This window comes from Amphiura filiformis, chromosome 8 (assembly GCF_039555335.1).
Source record: "Amphiura filiformis chromosome 8, Afil_fr2py, whole genome shotgun sequence".
In the NCBI taxonomy this organism is placed as follows: Eukaryota; Metazoa; Echinodermata; class Ophiuroidea; order Amphilepidida; family Amphiuridae; genus Amphiura; species Amphiura filiformis.
Genome location: NC_092635.1, coordinates 45,251,718 through 45,274,229, shown reverse-complemented (window position 1 = coordinate 45,274,229; position 22,512 = coordinate 45,251,718).

Sequence of the window (22,512 nt, the reverse complement as noted above, 5' to 3'; positions counted from 1 at the left end):
ATTTTATTATGTCCAGCTAGTGCCTGCTAGAAGACGTGTAACGGTTTAAAATATGTGTTGCCTACGAATTCCAATTGCCCTAAAAATATATTTAAAAAAATTTCAAAATACCAAAATACCACATATTCTAGCCATGGACATGTTCTGGGTTTTCTGGTACATATTTCAACTTCATAAAGGCTCATTCCTAACTTATGATGGTACTTACCTAACTTCGGATTGCCCATGAATCCACCCATCGTAAATTAGATGTTTGTTATTCAACCTACTTCTCCTGTGCTCTTAAATTCTGACTTTTTTCCCTGGTCATGCTGGCCTGTGTGATGATTTTGAACCAAATTAATTTCTTAAATTAAATGCAACTTTTGGAGCCGAATTTGATTGAAAATTGCAGTTTCAATATCTCAATAAAACTTTTGTCAGAAATCAAAGTTGGAGCGATAGAGCCATTTCCACGATATAGCCATAGAGCCACAGAACGACCATGGAGTCATTTCCATTTCCACGCTCAGACGGTGTTCGCTGGCGTTTCTACCATGAATTCGGTTTTGCCTATCACCTCTAATGGCACGAAAAACGGTTGGAAAAACCGCCCAACCTTTCCTCAACCGTTGGATTTGATAATCTCCAAATCATCAAAGAAGCACAATTCGGGCGTGAAATTACTATCGACCTGTTGCTATCCCGTTTACGAGCTATTTTGGTATAGGAGAAAATACGTGGCGATTCAATTTTAGCAATTGGTCATCCCTGGCTTCGACCAGACGAATGGGGGCGTGAGTCATTCATATCCCGGCATCTTAAAATCGTGACAAGCCCATAGTCCGAAAGGTCTTCAGTCCAAAAAGGGTTAAAGTTATAAGGATAAGGAAGGTAAGGATCATGAGGGTTAGGGTTAGCATTAGGGGTAGGGTTAGTGTTAGTTAGTGATAATGTTAGTCTATTAGAATATGGGTTAGAGTCGGGGTTAGATTTAGGGTAAGGGTAGGGTTAGGATCAGGGCTTAGGTTATTGGTTATGCAGGGTGAGGTTTGGGATTGAGGATAATATATTAAGTTATTGGAATTCCGCAAATTTGGGATGTGCTTTTGGATGTGCATGTATTTTGGAACTGCATGGCTGTGCTTAGACATCTGTTGGCGTACTTGGAATGTGCCAAACCGGATTTCTGCTGAGACGTCTTTTAGATAATTCAAGTCTACTTCAAATCTTAGGCGTACTCATCTGTTAAGGTGTCGTCAGCTAGCTGGGACGTCAAGTGCGATGGCGTATGTCAAATCTGGTGACATGAAGTGGTGTGTGAGCCCTCTTAAGTGATTATGACATTGGGCTATTCAGAAAATAGATGCACACCCCCTATAGAGGAGTAACTTTTCAATCTAAAAAATGTCCGGATTTCCAAGTCTGCTTTCTGAAAACGACTGGAATTCCAGTTGCCAATGTTACTGGAAAAAGCTTGGAAATCCAATCAAATACAGGAAAAATCACGGAAATGTTGAAAATGAGCTCTCAAATTGCGGATTTGGATTTCTGATTTTGAACTATTTTTCTGCCGGATTTTTTTGCCTTTGGGCACTTTAAAAGTCTGGATTTCCAACAGTCATGACTGGACAAAAGTCCGGATATCCGAACTCCTCTATAGGGGGTGTGCATCTATTTTCTGGAATAGCCCATTGAGGGAAATGATATAGCAAATCGTTAAGGGGGTACTACACCCCTGCCCAATTTTGTGCCTGTTTTTGCATTTTTCTCAAAATTAAAGCGCATTTGGGACAAGTAAGTTATGTATATTATAGGGGCAAGGACTACAACTACTGCACTGGAAATTTTATTTCAGCACAGACATCAGTTGTGGAGTTACAGTCAAAAATGAGGGGAAACCAATATTTGATCAATAAATCAATAACTACTTGCTTTGAGTTGCTGAATTTTCAGTACAGTAGTTGTATTCCTTGCCCCTATAATATACATATCTTACTTGTCACCAATGTGCTGTAATTTTTGAGAAAAATGCAAAAATAGGCAAACAATTGGCCAGGGGTATAATACCCCCTTAATTCAACCTGATATAAAAATGCACATGCATGGGGTACTAAAGTTTATCATGTTTATACAGATTTTTGCCAAAAAATTGATCAATTTTAAAACAAGAGGCACAGATTTGACCATTTTGTCACAATTTTTGTAAGTTTATGGTCATTTTTGAATCAAGATTCACCAAACTGTGCTATTTTTTTCACACAAAGTAATTAATTATACAAATCCAAAATTTAATTTGATATAAATCCAAAAGTTAATTTTTAATTTTTACCAGGAGGTCAGAAACGAGAACCATTTTAGAGACACGTCTCCGTATAGCGTTTGTACGAAGGTGTCCCCCATTCCTTCCTACAAGGGTAAAAAGGTTTTATCCTCCACAAAATTCTCTAATTCTGTGGTTTTTATCAGACATTCCTACTTCTTCCTTTTCGAGATTGCTATACAACTATACTTTGATTCACCCCATTCACGTGAATGCTTTTGCGCGATTGAGCTGCAAGCGTACCGACAACCCGCTCTTTTACGCGTGCGTGTACACTCTCTCTGCCCGATTAATACTTTACACGCGCGTTTCGATGCGGCGACCAGCGAAATGCGCACCTGCGTCACTATTGAACCAATGCCCAGCTAACAATATAAAGTCGTAGAAACGTAATATATTGACGTTGTAAGTACGTAAATCTGTGAACTCGTATTCGTGTTGTGACAACGTTATTCCCGAACGTTAATGTAACGTCATTAAGACGTTGTTTCGACCTCAAGTTGTGAACGTCGAAACAACGCCACTATGACGTTATATCAACGTCCGAAAATAACGTTGTCACAACACGAATACATCGGAGTTCACAAATTAACGTAATTACGACGTCCGTAGATTACGTTGTATCGGGGTCAGACCATGACATTTATACGGCGTTGTAATAAATACGTCGAAACAACGTCATAAATTTGTGTACTAACGACGTCCGTAGATAACGTTATATCTGGGTCAGTTCATGACTTTTAAACCACGTTTAACCACGTACTTTATACGTCGAGACAACGTGATTATGACATTATATTAACATCCGGCAACAATGATGCTCAATCCCAAAAAGGGAGAGCGTATAAAAATTCAAAGTTTAGAACTTCAGGAATACTCTGAGTTTCACGCCTAAAGGCGATTATCAGACGACACTATTGGGAAATTTTGGCTGGACAATCATCTCCATGGAATGGAAGAATTTACATTCCATGGTGTCAACATCCAAATCAGATACATATTTGTGTAACGTTTTAACGTATTATTCAAACGTTGTCACCAGGTCTGGTCAAACATTGCATCAACGTCGAAACAACGTCATTAAACGTCATAATGACGTTATATCAGCGTCCAAAAATCAACATCGAAAATAACGTTGTCACACTGCAACACGAATACGAGTTGACAACCTAAGTCCAACGTCAGCGAACGTCGTGAAAACGTAGTGTGTCAGCTGGGTGTATTCTAGAGGAGGGGGGGGGGTGTAAAAAGAAGTAAATTTAGCGAAAATTATGGACGACCCCTAAGGTGCTGGGAATTTATCATTATAAGTTATTTTATGAGCGGCTCTCGACTAATCGATCGCTGTACCAAGCAATATTATAAGCAAAAGCAACATTTCGTTCAAAACCGTTAGAAACGCTAGTTCAAATTAAATAATTATGAGCATGGCATGAAAGAAAATGTACAGCGATCTTATATGATTGGTAAACCTCGATAATAATTTCTTCAAAAACCAAATATATTTTACTGACTTGCGCTTTGGCAAGAAGAACATTCTGTTAATTGTATCACACAGACCTAATGAATTTCTTCATAGTTATTCAATGTATACAGTGGCCACTGTTTTAAGTACGATAGGGCACACGAAACTTTAAATTTAAAAACTTTTATTAACAATCTGAAGTTTTGGGCAAAATACGTAAAAGTTTTGGCAATAGTTGGGTAATGTGATATCCCGGTGTGATATACCCTGGAAATTAGCCAACCAGGCAAGAGTTGGTGCAATCTTTACTTCATACCTCTATCGTCTATTTTTGGGACTCAAGTTGCGCATAAAAATGAGTTTCATTCGTTTTCTTTTAAATCGCCACTTTAAGTAACGAGAAAATATGAATGCAGATAATATAGAAGGTTAAGATTTCCGAAAATCGACACTAAATACTTTTTATGCCTGTGTGATATGATCAGAGCTCATATGATCAGCTCTTTTAAGAGCTGATCATATGAGCTATTAAAATAGGCGGGAATTATTCGGTTTTTGTTACTGCGCGAGTCAATAAAGTTCCAACTTACGCACGCGTAAATCCACAAAAACACGCGTCATTCACGCAAAACGCAAAGCGCAGTTCGCGGAGGTGCTGCGCCTAGCTATGTGTACGCCATTCTGTATCAATTCAAGATGTTATGATTTTCGCATATTATAAGCCGAACAAACTTTATAGAAGTAAAGGCATATTATGTGTGCCTGTAAGTAGAGTAGATTTTCCTTCATTTCCCTTCAGAAAACGTTTGTTTAATTAAAAATTTAAAGCGATTGCCGAATTTAGAGCGATTGCAATTAGTTCAGTTATTATGTACTTGGAATCAGGCCAGTAGTATGACCGCATATTCAAGTCCACTATAGACTCTAGGACTATATTTCGGTTTTATGTAATTGGAGATATGAGAGAAACAATGCGTTTTTGTGAAAGGGGGGATTCCCGTCACCTGTGCTACTATAGTACTCGTTATTGACTTGAGATGAAGTAAATGAACGAACAAAATCTCGATTACGTGAAGTAACTTTGCCAATTTTGCCCAAATTCGGCACATTCTTATTCAATTTAGAGTTTTTCACTGTATTCAGGCAGAACGCTACCAATATAAACCTCGCTATTCCATAAAGCGTGGAGACCTTTCAATTAATGTAATTTAATGAGCCCGAAAAATTGTTCACTTAGGCTGAGTTCACATAGGAATATACTGTATACGGTATACGGTATTCGCTATACGATATACGCTCATTCGATAGTTCACGTAGGAGTATACTATGTAAACTCAGCCTGATCGAATGAGCGTACTAGTATATAACGAATACCGTATACAGTATACTCCTATGTGAACTCAGTCACACGCAATGTATCATCAACTTTTCCAAAAAACAATCAGGGGTTTTATCTTAAAAATAAGCTACAGACTTGATAATTCAGCCAAGTAGAAAAAAATACACTATATCCTGTCTTTAATTTAAATTTTTTAAATGATATTATAATTTCGATAATTTGAAAACTGAAAACTATGGCAAAATACGTTTACAGTTATGTCAAACTTTTCACCCAAAGCACACACCAGTAACCCATAGATATTGGTTACTGGTGCACACTAGTAACCGATACCTATCGAGCCAGTATAGCAAATATACATAGCACTATATATGGCAGCAACCGATAGTAAACTATCGATAATTAACTTTGGTACCGTACGTATTTTAAACGTTGTGAATAAATATTTAACACAATAACATATAAAAACTAGTATTTTTATAAGTTACATTACATTTCAATGTCGTTACATTATGGTTAATCAAGCTTTTAACATTAAGGTATTTTTTCTAGACAGCCCGTCACCCTCAAGGTTACTCATTGTTTCATGCCCTGCGGGGCTTCTATACTGGGGTCCCACTTGGAGTGTTTAGTCGTCGTCAGGAGGATGTGAGTTCATAAGGGCAATGACGGGGACTAAAGGTCACAGTAGATGTGAAAACATGAGGTTTACCACCAACAGTCACTTTGTGTTCATTTTAACGAATGGTTCCTGTTCTAATTCCAGTGGACGGTCTGTGGCTAGTAAGGAATCGTCTTTGACCATGCGGAGATAGCGTCATCATAAATAAGCCAACCCTCCACGTTCAACCACCCATACCATATTCTGGCTGGTCTGGAAGATATTTAATATCCCGAATTTATAATATGCCTACCAGTTCCATCGTATAACCGATTTGCTAGAGAATATTTGTTACCACGTTTAATAAATTCCTATTTTGTATAATAAAATGTGGCCAAATGAATATATGTGTACATAGTGTGTGGAGTACAAGAATAATATCTTCTACGGACTTGGCTACTAAGCATGTCGGGAAGGATATTGCCGTATGCTGACCTGTGTCAATATGTTATTGCCGTATGGGGTACCACTTATGGTCCACGTCACTGTGGACATGCATGAGAGGTAACTCCCGTAATCGTAAGTTCCATGTCGTCGTATGGGAGTCACCAGCCTCTGGCCCCGGCCTCTGGCCTGCCGGCCCCGCGGCCTTGATGTTTTTTGTTGATACTGGGGCCCGAGGGGATCCCAATATAAGGGCTCCGTAGGGCAAAGAAACCAAAGTAACCTTAAGGGTGACGGGCTGTCTCTACTTGATGACGAGTTGTCGATAACGAAAATGATTCCAGTAGAGGCAGTCCGTCACTCATTTAATATTTGTATCTTTTTCTTACTTTTTACCCCATAATTTCCCTTATACTTCAGGCCCTGCCCTCTATCGGGGGCTAAATTATAGTTTAAGCTTGTTGGATATCCATATTTCACGTTAAGTGTTCTTTGTAGCTCTGCGGGACAAACTAGTTGGATATCAACATTTCGCGGTTAGTGCTTCTTGTTTTTAACCCAAACATCTACATGCAACCAATAAGTTGTAAATAATAGTTGTAAATAAATACTTGGTAAATATAACATTTCTGTAGCTCTGAATATGATGTCATCTCGGGAGAAGTGGGATTGACGCCCTCTAACAATAATCCAGTCGAGGAAAGGTCAAATAAGTGTTTTCATAGGTCAATCCAACTTGCAGATTTTAATCATTAAATGAACTCCTCCTTATGGACTCTTTCGTTTTGAGTCCCACGTCAAACATACTCTTTTTTCCCCCGGCTTTTTTCTTACCATTGAAGAGTGTTTGCGGCGAAGGTCATCATCATGATCAGGGAAATATAAATGGTTGGAATTTGACAACTGTAACATCTATAGAATTAAATAAATCTTTTCTGCGACCATAATTTGTATATTGGTGGCGATTTAAAGTATTGCTTCCCGCCTTCATAACTTGAGCTGCTGCTCTAAATTGCTCATCAGTTATTTCTATTCATCCGAGTTGAAAAAAAGTGCTACCCGTCCTTTCTATATAAGGGACCGTTCAACATTTACGCCAGGGGGAATGAGAATTTGACCAAAAAACCCAAAAAAAATTGCGTTCCTCACTTCCGCTCAAAAGTTTCGGATTCCCCCTTTTCTCCATTTAAAATGTAACATTCCCCTCACGTAAAAAAAAATCAGATTCCCCCCTCAAGACCCCCCAAAACATTCGGACCCCTCCCCTTCAAACACCTCCACTCCCCTTCTGGCACAAATATTGAACGGACCCTAAGTTATACTGCTTATATTAAAGTTACCCAATGGGAAAGAGGTCTTATATAAAATATTTTCCTATTACATGTTCTGCAAATAAACTTGCGTGCAAGAAGATGATTAGACCATTCGAAAGTAGTGATTTGTAAAAGGAAACACACCGTTGCCCACGAGAGGAAAATCAAAAGCAGCATGATCAGCTGTAGTATGTGTACCAATTGAGACTACCATATGGACCACAATGGCCTCATCCCAATGGCATAGTTCAATAACCTCAATAAAACAATCATAGTGCAAAATTTGACCTCAAGTTGCAGAGTATAAGTTTTTGTACCCAAATTTTCAAAGGTCATTCACAATGAATGTACAAATGTATAGGAATTAAAGAACTGTGCCCTGATAGATGAGCATGTTGTGGATCCCAGTGCTACCAAATCAACTTATTAAAGCAGACGATGAAAGGTGTTTCAATGACCTTCGCAAAAGATCGGACTGGTTCGATCACGGAAGAAATAGCTCTAGACTAGGATCTCAATTATACGCTCATCTATTTAAGACACAGTTCTTTAACCCTGATATGTTTGTACATTTATAGAATGACCTTTGAAAATATGGGTACAAAAAACATACTCTGTAACTTGAGATTAAATTTGGCGCTATGGATGATGTTTATTGAACGGTGAATAATACCGTTATTTTACGGCACATTCCCGTAAACTTTACGGTTATTTATCGTAAAACTTAATTACAATTTCACTGAAAATAGGTATGTTAGTACCGTTAGATTGTATTGTTTATATTTTTGCATATGCGTAGATCCCGGGGATGGGGGATTTATCCCCCCCCCCATATATTGCCAGGGGGTGGTCCATACAATCATCCCCCATGTTGATCTGTATGTGGGTTTCTGACCAAATTAACCTCATATTTGGCCATTTTAGCCCCCAAAGTGCAATTTTTCCGCGCTTCGCGCGAATTTATTCCACTTTTGCACCATATTTCATCAATTTAGCTTCAATATGGCAAACTTATTCGCGCACTTGGTACCATTAACTTATTCTGTCGCCAAAAGGTGCTTGATTCGCTATACTTCAAGAAATTTTCCCCCCATCCCCCCATGTCAAAAAGAAATCTACGCCACTGTATTTTTGTGTGTAAAGTGTTGCATCTTCCAATTTTTTAAATAGTAAATTGTCTGACAGATTTTACTTAAAGCCATATTATAACATTTGCTGAGGAGAACGCCCTCAGAAACATTTTAAATTCTGGTTTTTACACGATTGTAATGCACTTTAGTCAATAAAGATACTCTGCAAAAATCAAGACTTTAGGTGCTGTAGTTTTGTCAAAATCCGAGATTTTGAATAAAACATATAATCAACACGAACTTAATAATAATATGATATTTCTTTAAAATCTATAAATGAAGTCATGAAATTTCTTTCAAATTATCTTATAAATAAAGTAATTTCTCATATCCCTGAGATATCATTGGAAAAAAAACCTGATAACAGGTTTTGCACCCATAAGTACAAAACAAACAAAAATTGAAATTAAGTTCAGCTGGGCTTCTAGCTGTTCTGGGGCGACCACTATTGCCAGTATTTCTGTCAACAAATTTTACATACTTCTCATAGTTATAATTGTGTAATTGTATGCCTTGATGGAAGACGTGAGTTTGGAAAATGAGCTATAAACAATCTTATGGTTTCTGCTTGACTCCATGTGCTACGGAATGTCACAACCATAAAAATACGGTCTTCCAACGTGAATTGGGGTTGAAGGTGTTGAGCTGCAGCCACGATTTCTAGTAAATGAGGTTGTTATGTCAGTGCTTAGTTGTTACTTTCAAAAACTCAAGGAGATATTATGTTATGTAATCATTTCTACCACTTCGAATACCCCATTGTTTAAATTGACCTATCATAAGAGCACCGTCCAACTGGTCCATGGTTCAACTCTATTCAGTCACTTTTGTAACCGGACTTAGACAAAAGTGGCCCAAGCAGTTTTAAGACTAGGTTACATAATTGGCTATATCTTCACTTGTATACCTACGATTTTATCGAAACAAAGCGTATCTGGTGGCTAAAGAAATTATCTTGATAGACATATAAATATCAAACCAAATAATAGGCGGCATACTTGTGTCATTCTATTTTCAAAATTGTACACATTTTATTGTTACACCCTGTATGCTAATTATACGGTGAAATACTTGTAAAACCGTCGTTTTTACGGTAGAATTCTGGCAACTTAGTTGCCAGGTATTCTAACGTAAAAAATACTGTTAAATTTTTACAGTGTAGTGATATTCTGCTAACTCTTTTCGAACTTATGTATCTGAGCAAAAGGCTTGAAATTGTTCTTCTATTAACAATTAACTTAAGTATAAAGTTTGCTTTTTAAATAAAAGCTCTTTTTATGTACATTTCGAAGTCGGCGAATACTGCACTTGCAGTACATTTGCAATTCTCCGGCGCTCAGTTTCTTCTGCAGTTACTTTATCACGCCATGCACTTGGATCCACAATATGTTCATGTCATATCAGGGCACAGTTCTTCAACCCAAATACATTTGTACATTCATTGAATGACCTTAGAAAGTTTGGGTACAAAAACTCATAATCTGCAACTTGAGGTCAAATTTTGCACTATGAGTGTTTAATTGAGGGTATTGAACAATGCCATTGGGATGAGACCATTGTGGTCCATAGTGATGGAAGTAGATCAAACAGAGAGAAAACTCTTCTCATTTGAGGCCTTGAACATGAAAGTGAGCGTGGTCTATTTTTGCCATGCCCTTGGCAATGAACACTACTACTTATATAACTGTAAATACATGTAATTCCCAAAGGTTCGTGGGAGTGAAGAATGATTTGAGCGAATTCGTAGCAACTGAAAGGGCTTTTTATAGTCCAGTGTATAGTCCACTCAATATTTCTTTACATAACTTTGTCAATCGAGTCCCTTTTTTGATTTCCTTTATCCTTTTATTGTTTCTTACATAATTTTGATTTCATTTGTCCCTTCATTGCCCTCAAACCATTTCTTCATGGATAATTTGCAAAATCGTCGCCGGCAGTGGGATGTTTTTATTTGATTAAAATGTATAGAACATTAAGGTTGTATGAACCCTCGAATCAGGGAAACTGTTAAAATGGGTCGTAAGTTATTTTACATACATTATTACGTCATATATGGGTCTTTACCGGTTCTTGCATCAAAGAGGAATTGATATAAATACTGACAAAAAGCTTCATAGGTGGGGGTAATTGGGTCAATGTGATTCAAACAATGTGCAAATAGCATCTGATGAAAATCGTTCCATCCTCCTTAAGGTCAGAGAAGATATCTTACCCTTCCCAGAATCCTTTGCAACATGACGCATCGACTCACTGCATCAAATGACACTACTATGATTACTTTGTACTCAGGTTCCTTAATATTTTTTCATGTTGAGAATAAATTTGCTAAACATGGTTGGATAGTCAACAAATAAACATATTTTATATATTATGCTGTGTTCATTTAGGTACTTTTTGTCACTATCGACCCATGTTGCACTAGATAGCAAATCGGTACATGAAATTAAAATGGAAGAAATGCATTGTGGAGAGTGTATCTATTCTGCTTGAAGGTTATCTCTCGCATAGCCTACATAAGCGAGGCTCTTGAAGAGACTGTTTATGTACCAACCAGATGAATTTGTATGTATTTGAAGCATGTTACGCCTGCAGTATTAAATAAATAATATGTTTTTGCAAGTCGAGTTGAAAAGTTTGCCCACCCCTAATGTAGACATTATTTGTCTATAAATATTTAGTGTTTATCATCTTTAGATGTAAACAGGAAAAGATATGTTGAAATTGTTATCAACAATTTCCACGCCTAAAGCGATAGTCAACATATTTCCCGCCTAAAGTGATCTTTCCCGTCACATAATCTGTGTACTAGGAAAATGAAAGCGTGTTGTTGTGGTCGGCTTCAGGTCTGACGCGTGTGCATACTTATCATTATGTCCTATGGTATTAGCATTAATGTTGTTTGTATGTACAGGGATGTCACTATCATCATCAAAGAATACTCAGCCTGCACAACTTGAGCTGCTACTCTATATATAATAGTTCGTATGTAAAAGTGTTTCTCTTTGCATCTCAATATCTATATGTGGCAAACGCAATTTCATCAGTTATTTCTGATCAGCCAAGTTAGAAGTGCTACCTGTCCTTTCTATATAAGGGACAGTTACCATTTACGCCAGAGGGAATGAGAGTCTTGACAAAAAACAAAAAATTGTGTTCCTCCCTCACGTCCGCTCAAAAGTTTTGGATTTCCCCATTGATTAAAACTGAACATTCAACCTCATGGTTCAAGTTAAGATTTCAGATTCATCTGCTCTAGACCCAAACAAATATTCGGATTCCCACCTTAAAACTCTCAATTCCCATTCATAAATATTGAACAGTCCCTAAGTTATACTGGAGTTAACGTTACCCAATGGAAAAAGAAGCCTTACATAAAATAGTTTCCTATTACATGATCTGCAAATAAACTTGCGTGCAAGAGGATGATTAGACACATTCGAAAATTGTGATTAAAAAAAAAAAAAGGAAACACACCGTTGCCTACGAGAGGAAAATCAAAAGCAGCATGATCAGCTGTAGTATGTGTACCAATTGAGAAGATCAAATCAACTTATTAAAGTAGATGATGAAAGGTGTTTCAATGACCTTCGCAAATGATCGGACTGGTTCGATCACGGAAGAAATAGCTCCTGACTAGGATCTCAATTATACGCTCATCTATTTAAGACACAGTTCGTTAACCCCAATATGTTTGTACATTCATAGAATAACCTTTTGGAAATGTGGGTACAACAAACATACTCTGCAACTTGAGGTCAAATTTGGCGCTATGATTGTTTAATGAGGTTTATTGAACTGTGCAATGGGAAGGCGAACAATATTGGTTCATAGTGATATTCTGATAACGCTTTTAGAATTTATTTACCTGATAGTAGAGGACCAGCCTGTAGACTTCGTGACTAAATCATAGAACAAAAGTTTGAGAGTCATTTTGGGATCTTTGATTGATTCTGAATAAATTTAGCTTGGGCTCACCTCCTGAAACTTCCGGGCATTCCGGGGAGGTGTTAATCAAGGTCACATGGGGGTCAAATTTTCAGAATGCTCCAATTATGTCAAGTATTATATCAAATTACTCGTATGGCCATGAGGATTCCAAAAATGTATAGTTTGTTATGTGTCAGACCTTTCAAGAGGGCGCTATGAAGAAAAACGTTCAAAGGTCAACAACCTATTTGAATGCTGACCATAGTTAACAACGTCCGATGTTGGTGATTTTGGTATCTAATTATATGTTTTCTTGCATTAGAATGCCCGGAAGTTTCAGGAGGTGAGCTCAAGCTAAATTTATTCAGAATCAATCAAAGATCCCAAAATGACTCTCAAACTTTTGTTCTATGATTAGTCACGAAGTCTACAGGCTGGTCCTCTACTATGAGCAAAAGGCTTGAAAGTGTTCTTCTATTATCAATCAACTTGTGTATAAAGTTTGCTTTTCAGATATTAGCTCTTTTTATGTACATTTCGAAGTCGGCGAAAAACAACACATAGCTCATCCCACAGTACACTTGCAATTCCTCGATGTCTCCCATCCATCTACTGCAGTTACTTCATCAAACCATGGAAGTAGATCAAACCGAGGGTTAAAAACAAGGAGGGAAAAAACTCCTCATTTGAGGCCTTGAACCTGAAAGTGAGCGTGGTCTATTTTTGCCATGCCCTTGGCAATGAACACTACTACTTCTATACCAGTAAATACATGTAATTCCCAAAGGTTCGTGGGAGTGAAGAATGATTTGAGCGAATTCGTAGCAAATGAAAGGGTTTTTTACAATATTTCTTTAATAACCTTGTCAATCGAGTCCCTTTTTTTTATTTCCTTTGTCCTTTTATCGCCCACAAAATATTGCTTCTTACATAATTTTCATTTTATTTGCCCTTCATTGCCCGCCCTCAAACCATTTCTTCATGAATATTTTGTAAAGTCATCGTCGGTGGAATGCTTTTATTTGATTAATAAAATGTATAGAACATTAAGGTTGTATCCGGGGCCGGGAATCATGGAAACTGTTAAAATGGGTCGTAAGTTATTTTGCGCACATTTTAATATGTGCAAAATAACTTAATCTATTTGTGTCATGTCTGTGGGCCTTTTGTAAAGAGGAATTGATAATACTGACAAAAAGTTCCATAGGTGGGGGTAATTAGGTCAAGGTGATTCAAACAATGTGCAAATAGCATCGGATGAAAATCGTTCCATCCTCTTTGAAGGTCAGAGTGAGTCTCTCAGAGAAAATATCTTGACCTTCCCAGAATCCTTTGCAACATGACGCATCACCTCACTACATTGAATGACACTACCCAGAGGACGATTTAAGGAAGCCCCATCATGCACTGCAAACGTGTTATCACTAGAGTTTCAACTGCCACTTTACTTTTCAAATCCCATTGAATTCAGTGCAAAAGATGTTGTTTAAGAATTATTACTTGGTCGATTTCAGAACAAAAGTGATGTATGCATAAAGGATAATTCACACCTTCTGTAGGTAACATAAAATGTGAAATATATCAGTCCAAATTCAAATTTAACCATGCCCGTCAATGCAATGTGCGAGCAGTGGTGTCATGTTCACTCACACAGCTGGGCTAACCGCAAGTCAACACAGTGGCGTGGTGGGAAGTGCTTAAATCATCCTCTGGACACTACCCCGGGACACTATGATTATTTTGTACTCAGGTTCCTCATGTTTTCATGTTGAGAATAGATTTGCTAAACATGGTTGGTTAGTCAACAAATAAACATATTTTGCAAGATATGGATGTTCATTCAGGTACTTTTTGTCACTATCGACCCATGTTGCACTAGATAGCAAATCAGTACATGAAATTAAAATGGAAGAAATGCATTATGGGGAGTGTATCTATTCTGCATGAAGGTAATCTCTCGTATAGCCTACATAAGTGAGGCTCTTGAAGAGACTGTTTATGTACCAACCAGATGAATTTGTATGTAATTGAAGCATGTTACGCCTGCAGGATTAAACAATATGTTTTTGCAAGTCGAGTTGAAAAGTTTGTCCACCCCTAATGAAGACATTTGTCTATAGATCATAAATATTTAGTGTTTATCTTTAGATGTAAACAGGAAAAGATATGTTGAAATTGTTGTCAACAATTTCCACGCCTAAAGCGAGAGTCAACATATTTCCCGCCTAAAGTGATCTTTCCCGTCACATAATCTGTGCAGTGTGCACTGTGAAAATGAAAGCGTGTTGTTGTGGATGGCTTCAGGTCTGACGCGTGTGCATACTTATCATTATGTCCTATGTTATTAGCATTAATGTTGTTTGTATGAACAGCAATGTCACCATCATCATCAAAGAATACTCAACCCACGCATTTAGAATTATCCCACGCATTTATATAAACCTTTAACCCAATCAAATTCCATCAAATTACGACATCGTTAACTTGGTAAGTTTGTCCACTGTTACGTTTATTGAAATATCACAACAAATGTCAACTAGGTATACAAGAGATGAGAAGACGGTCAATTATAGGTCAACATTTATATAAGAAATTATAATCACTATATAAGAAGCACACACAATATCTACCTGTGAGTCACTCTTTGACTTCTTGGATATAAGTTGTTAATTAAAAAAGTGTAAGTTACAATTGTTTTCTTTGTTTTGAAAATATTGAAGAGAGGAACTTATAAGCTCTTAAAATATATAAAATACAAAAGGGGCTGTGCTGGTTATTATGAGTCCTGGGGATGGTATAATTTTCAAACGGCGTGCCAAAATATACTTGCCCTTCCATCTTGGTGTGCCAAATTTTGCCCCACCCACTTTTGTTAGCCGAATTTTAAGAACGCTGATTTCAAACCAAATTTTCATACTGCACATGATCGTCCTTTAAGAATATATTAAAAGCGTGTCCAAAGTATTAAGTCAAAGTTTGATTTATCCCCTCTTTTTGGCCTTCCAAAAAAGTTTTCCCACTCCAAATTACCTTCCCCGTGGCCCACAATTATTACACAGCCTCAAAGATTCAAATCACATTGTGACGATACACATCCAGAAATGGTTAGTAGTTTACAATTGATGAATGCGCATAAATAAATAAATAAAATGGTAAGGCGACGAAAAAAATTCTGTTCTACAGGCCCGACAGTTTGGGGGGGAGGGGGTTGTTTAGCAGTCTGAAATGAAAAACAGACCAAAGTGGCTTTTTGGCCAAAATTGCTTTATTTTGATAGATTTGATGATTTTGTAGCGTCATTAAGCCTCTTCCTGAAAAACAAATCCTGACTGCTGATCTTATACTTGGCAAGTCCGGACCCGTAGAACAGTTTTTTCCTCTTACCCAATAACTCCTGATTTTTATAAACAGCTCATGCTTCTGTAACAAAATAATGTAAGGGACTGTGCAATAATTATCTGACTGCCATACACTGCTTGCCACCTCTGGGTATGTCAAAAACATCTTGCCCCCCTTTCGGCCTGCTAAACTAAATCCTCGCACCCCGCCCGTTTGTATGGATCTTCAAATTGCAAACATTAAACAGTTTAGATATGCGGGCGTACCGAACAGGAAATGTTTGCATATTTGACGGTTCTTCTTTAGAGCATTTTTTCAAAAGATACCCCATTTTTTCCCTCCTTTCCATCTGCCAAAAAAATGCTTTCCTTCTTTTTTCACAGGCTCAGGAGGACAGATAAATATTGCACAGCCCCTAAGACTAATATTGTCGGCTGTGCATCTCTCATTATTTTCACGTTGTTCATGTTGTTATTAGAACGATACTACCGTTTTAAAATACGATGTAAGTCGCCAATTATACAGTTACATAGTTACATGTGTAAAAATACTACATCATTTGCTAAATTGCTAGCTAGCTGACACTGCAACATGTTCATCTATCAGGGCACAGTTTTTTTTAACCCCAATACAATTGTACATTCATTGAATGACCTTGAAATCTTTGGGTAGAAAAACTCATACTCTTCAACTTGAGATCAAATTTTGCACTATGAGTGTTTAATTGACGTTATTGAACTATGCCATTGGGATGAGGTCATTGTGATTCATAGTGTGAGCTGCACGATATGTTTTCTTATCCTGTTAATAAATACAAATACGTGATGGTATCTGTTGCTATCAAAGAAGAACTAAAACACATTACAATTCAATTCTCAATTTATTTTCCAAGAATAAAAATTGACATTGAACTTGATATGAGCATCTCACAATAATAATCTGATTAGAAACAAACTGGGACTTCCAGGAATATCACTTGCGGCACATTCAATCAGTCTGAGCTTTAAAATACATGTACTACTCTTTAATACACAGAAACAATCAAGACCATGCCATCACCAAAATGTTTGGAAAAATACAACGACTTTCACCTACACTACCAGATTCCTAATGTTGCCGCCACAGAGGTTCACACTGCTGCTGAGCTACTTCATTGGTACTCTAGTGTACCCGTGTGGGTCCTTCAGAATACTTACATAGGGATTACACACTGGTACTGGATTGGTACTGCACAGGTACTCTAGAAATCTTCTAGAGTAGCCTCACTGTCTTGGATGATATTAGACTCTATCCAGAGGAAGGCCCTTCGAATCATAGGTGCAAGCGAAGAGGAAGCGATTACAGAGCTGAACATCACATCAGCTGAACACCAGCTTGTGCCCACCGGATCTGGAGGCACTGCTACCAAAGCCATTTGTAGTCAGAAGAGCTGCCTGCTCCAGCTTGTCCATGCCTTGCCATGCTCTCAGAGTACCAGTTTCTAGAACCATATCTACTGGAATAGCCTACCAGATGGAGTAGGCGGAGACGTAACTGACAACGGCGCACCATCCTTCAAGAGCAGAGTGCATACGCATATCATTTCATGTGTCTGATGCTTAAGTTTTTTGTCTTTCAATGTTTATTAGATTTTTAAGATGCTTAAGTTACTGTAGCTCATCAGATTCCTAATGTTGCCGCCACAGAGGTTCACACTGCTGCTGAGCTACTTCATTGGTACTCTAGTGTACCCGTGTGGGTCCTTCAGAATACTTACATAGGGATTACACACTGGTACTGGATTGGTACTGCACAGGTACTCTAGAAATCTTCTAGAGTAGCCTCACTGTCTTGGATGATATTAGACTCTATCCAGAGGAAGGCCCTTCGAATCATAGGTGCAAGCGAAGAGGAAGCGATTACAGAGCTGAACATCACATCAGCTGAACACCAGCTTGTGCCCACCGGATCTGGAGGCACTGCTACCAAAGCCATTTGTAGTCAGAAGAGCTGCCCGCTCCAGCTTGTCCATGCCTTGCCATGCTCTCAGAGTACCAGTTTCTAGAACCATATCTACTGGAATAGCCTACCAGATGGAGTAGGCGGAGACGTAACTGACAACGGCGCACCATCCTTCAAGAGCAGAGTGCATAAGCATATCATTTCATGTGTCTGATGCTTAAGTTACTGTAGCCCTTCACTCTTGTTGTTCCTAAGCTGCTGTGAACCACTGATTGGCCCATGTGGTTGTCTTTTATGTCACTCCTCAGGGGCTATTGTTCACTCTAGCATTTTATTTTTTTTTAAAGCCACAAAGTAGCTGAGCAGCAGTGTACCTCTTGGGTCGGCAGCAATAGGAATCTAGTTAAGCACGCGCGTAGAGGATGGCCCAACAATTACATAAAAGCCGTTGGTCATTTTGTTTTAGCACAGAGAAGGATCCGTAGTGATATGAGTGGTAACCGATCCAATCCACATTGGCAAAATTAGGGTTGGAAGTTGGGGCATAAGATTCTGGTTATGTAGTACTACCTTTCAAATTCAAAGTGTACCTTCGATGTTTGATGATATCATTTCAATAGATAGACGCCAAATGACATATGAGATAGATGAACCAAAGAAATAAACCAGGTCACAAGTTCGTTCTACTTTTGAGGTTGACGTCATCCACAACTACAAGGTATCATCGTATCACAGGCACATCTCAAACGTTGTGGTGGTCCAATCTTGTTAAGCATTACAAGTATAAAGCAGTGTACAGTATTCATTTACTTTTTGATTAATGTATTAGGTAAACATGAAACAAATATTTAAGCATTTAACAGTTAAAATAACCACTGATCATTTTTCATTAAAAATATTTCCACTACATCACCGTACTGATATAGCACTAACCCGAATGCAAAATAATTGCGATACGTTTTTAAAAAAATCTATTAACCATTAAAGGTAAATGGTTTTCTTTTGATATTAGAATACATATATGCGGACTTTTATGTCCGAGTCAAAATCAAGATACTAGTAAATGTAAATTTATACAGAAAGTTCACGAAAGTTCGCTTCATGACGATAATAGCATCATCCCAATGGCATAGTCGAATAACCTCAATTACATAATCATAGTGCAAAATTTGACCTCAAGTTGCAGACTATGAGTTTTTGTATACCCAAATTTTCAACGGTCGTTCAATGAATGTACAAATGTATTGGAGTTTAAGAACTGTGCCCCTGATAGATGAGCATGTTGTGGATCCTAGTGATATGCCGGATTATTGGCAAGTTTTTAAGGTTCGCTACACGAACATTTGAAAAAAGCCCACTAGTCCAACAGTTAGGGCTTGGGTTAGGGTTTTAGAGTAAGGGTACTACGGGGGAAGTAATTTGTAATTGTAATCAAAGGACACAGACTTGAATCAAACTATTGTTCCACCATGATACCCAGGACAGGATGTACAAATAGCCACACGCTACCACAATCGGAACTGGAAGCGAAATATTTGTCATCCACTACATCTACTCCACAATCGAGAGGAGAGAGAATGCAGATAACCCGGGACATGCTGCACCCGAGTCAGATAAATGTATAACAACTTGATTGCTTCTGATCAACCCATGCCACAGGGCGTGCAAAAGGTTGTTGGGCTTTGCATCAGTTGCACACTTTGAAATCGTCTAAATACAATATCGTTTTATTACATTACTGATCAGGACACCTTGCATGCAGGGTAAGCTTACCAGCCTCATCTCATCATATTATCGGACAACATCCATTTGAATCACTGACTATTGTTAAGGCTGCTGCATATAACGTCATCTTAATTCAGTATCGAAGTTACGTAATGTTACTATGTCAACGAGATCACGCACTTGAGTAGTGAACCACGATCGAAACAATCACCACGTAAAGTATATGGCACTCGAAGGCATACCAAAATAGCGTGATCCGGTAACCAAGGGAATTACGTAACCACTTCGATGGTGAATACATGGTGTTATGTCACTTGTGCTTTTACGTATTCAGGATTGTAAATAACAATAATGTTTTGCACTACATGTCCAACGGGGTGAATACGTATTGATTTTCCTTTACGCCTTTCAAGTGTAGTGAATCTAATTTCCGACATCCTTGTCAGAAATAGAGTTGTCACACAAAACAGCTTGGTTTGACTATATTCATAAATACGTATAAATACGCACGTAATGAACACCTCCGCGCTGCCATAACAACTTGTAGACAGGCAGGAAGTCTGTGACCTTCGGCCAGGCGGGTGGTCTTCCTGTACATTTAAATGCAAAGGCGGTAAAGCACACGAGATTGTGCAGCAAAATTGTCTATTTTTCAATTTTTCAATATTATTGTATTATATTTTGCATTTTAAGTTATGACTAGCTTTGATAATATTCTTAGAAAAATTTTCCATAGTTTTTGTGTGGTCAATAAATAATAAACGTTTACTGGTGTCATAAGCTGCCTATGAGCAATGTTATAAAATTTTTATACACGAAGTGTATGTATCTACTCTTATCCCGAGACAATGAAAATGCTGAAGAAACCCATATTCGCTCTAGAAGTAGTGATGTAACAGGCTTAATTACCATAGCGATGGGTCAAAAACTATTGTTCAATATATTGCCCTGCAATAGACGTACACTGTACCTATTATCAAAGAATAGGTATAAAGACTTGGGTCGTAATTTTATAGAAAATTTTACATTATGCTGAGTCCCTGTACATTTCACTCACACCTGTATGATTAGTGCCTTTGAAAAAAGCGGTATTGTATTTAATATACCATCGCACACATGCACAGGTACGACAGGTGATGAAAAAAATGTTTTGATCCATCGCTATGGTAATTAATCTTGTTACATTACTACTTCTACGGCGAATTTTGAATACAGTGTTGATGGATAGTGCAACTATTACGTAATGGATGTTTTTTTTTATTTGTATTTGTAATCTTAACCTCTTGATTATTCGCTTCTCAACAACAGAGACCCATTGTGATGTGACAAGAAGTTTGTACCTACAAGTTCTTCAGATTGTGATTCAATTATTCTAGTCAGTGGCGTAGTCAGGGGGATAAGGGTAGCTGCACCCTTTGACCTTTGCTTTGACAAGTCTTCCCCTTCATTCCCCTGTGGGATGCTTGATAGAAGCCCTGATTTTAAAATCTTTTCGTACTTTTCGACCATTTTTTTTTACATTTTGCCCTCTTTGAAAGTTTCCTTCCCTCGTTTCCCCACTTTGCTCCTTTACACTTGTGCAGGCTTTACCACTGATTCTAGTCAATCAGAAAGTCAATCCACGTTTGTGCCAGATGGAATCACTGACATTACGATCAAAACGTTTGGTTTTCAGCTGGTGGTTTTGGCCGCAGATTCCATCTAACCAAAACGTTTTCTGGTTGATCATGTTGATGGGATTAATTTAATCACAATTCGAACACTTTTCCAGCTGAATTAGAGAATACAAAGAATTACACGTTCTACAACTTCTATTCATAAAGGTTAGGAACTAGATTACTAACTTATATTAGGGATTATCTGGAGTTGTTTTAAACAACATTCATATTTTAACAATATTTATGACCGGTATTTACATTTTGAATATTGAAACATTATTATGATAATTATGTACATTAAGACAATAATTCCAAATAATTATGGAAAAGCTTGTAGCTTTTCAAACTATAAATGATATTTATATATTGCAAAAAGCAGTTCAATGTTATGTTTCTGATGTAATTTATATCAGATTAACAAGCAAGAACATCTTTGAATTATTCTTTTGTGATCTTCGTAAACAATATTCAGATGTATCGACTTGAGGGTGTGGCACACAAGTTGAAACTGATATTTGTCACAGAAGATATGCATGGAACACGAAAAAGAATTATAAACAAGATTGTTTCGTACTGAAAGTGGTTCATAACTTTATAACTCTTTCTTGTTTAATTTGATCAGCTAAAAACCTCAATTTATTTTGAGGTCCAAAGTCTGAGGTAAGGCCATCGTATTTTAATAGTTCGTCCCCGCGCGCATTAGTAAAATCGCCCGCTCTTTGTGCGTTAAGCCTGGTGGATAGTCACAGCGTTTTACTCGCAGCGGCAAATCGCAGCGATTTTTTTCCCGCCGACGAACAGCGACTTTGTCGCACTTGTTCAGCGGAAAACGCTAGCGAGTCCATTTTTTGCCGCCGACGGAGTTGCGATAGAAAAAGTTCAAGTAGAAATTTTTTCTACTGGAAACGATTTTAGCTGGCGATTTTCTGTACTTGTCCAATCAGGTCGTGTTATTTCCCCACGTGACTTGCCCCAAAGTAAGCATGAAGAAATCTTGAAAACTTGACCGACGAACAAATTGAACAGCTTCAAATTAAAAGTGGAACAATATCCTCATCTCTATATCTTATACATCGGATTGATTATCGTGATGTCCAAAAGAAAATGAATTCCTTACAATCCATTGCTACTTGTTAAATAATCGAAGGAGTGGATGCAGGGAAGAGATAGATCTTTTGATCTTTTTCAATAGTCAGTATGTCAGGCATAAGAATGATCAGCCATGAAAAAACCTGAACAGTTTGAAAAAGCCTGAAAAAGTGTGTGAAATGAGGCTAAAAAGGCCAAAAACGGGCTGAAATTATAAGAAAGTGCGGAAATTTGGACCT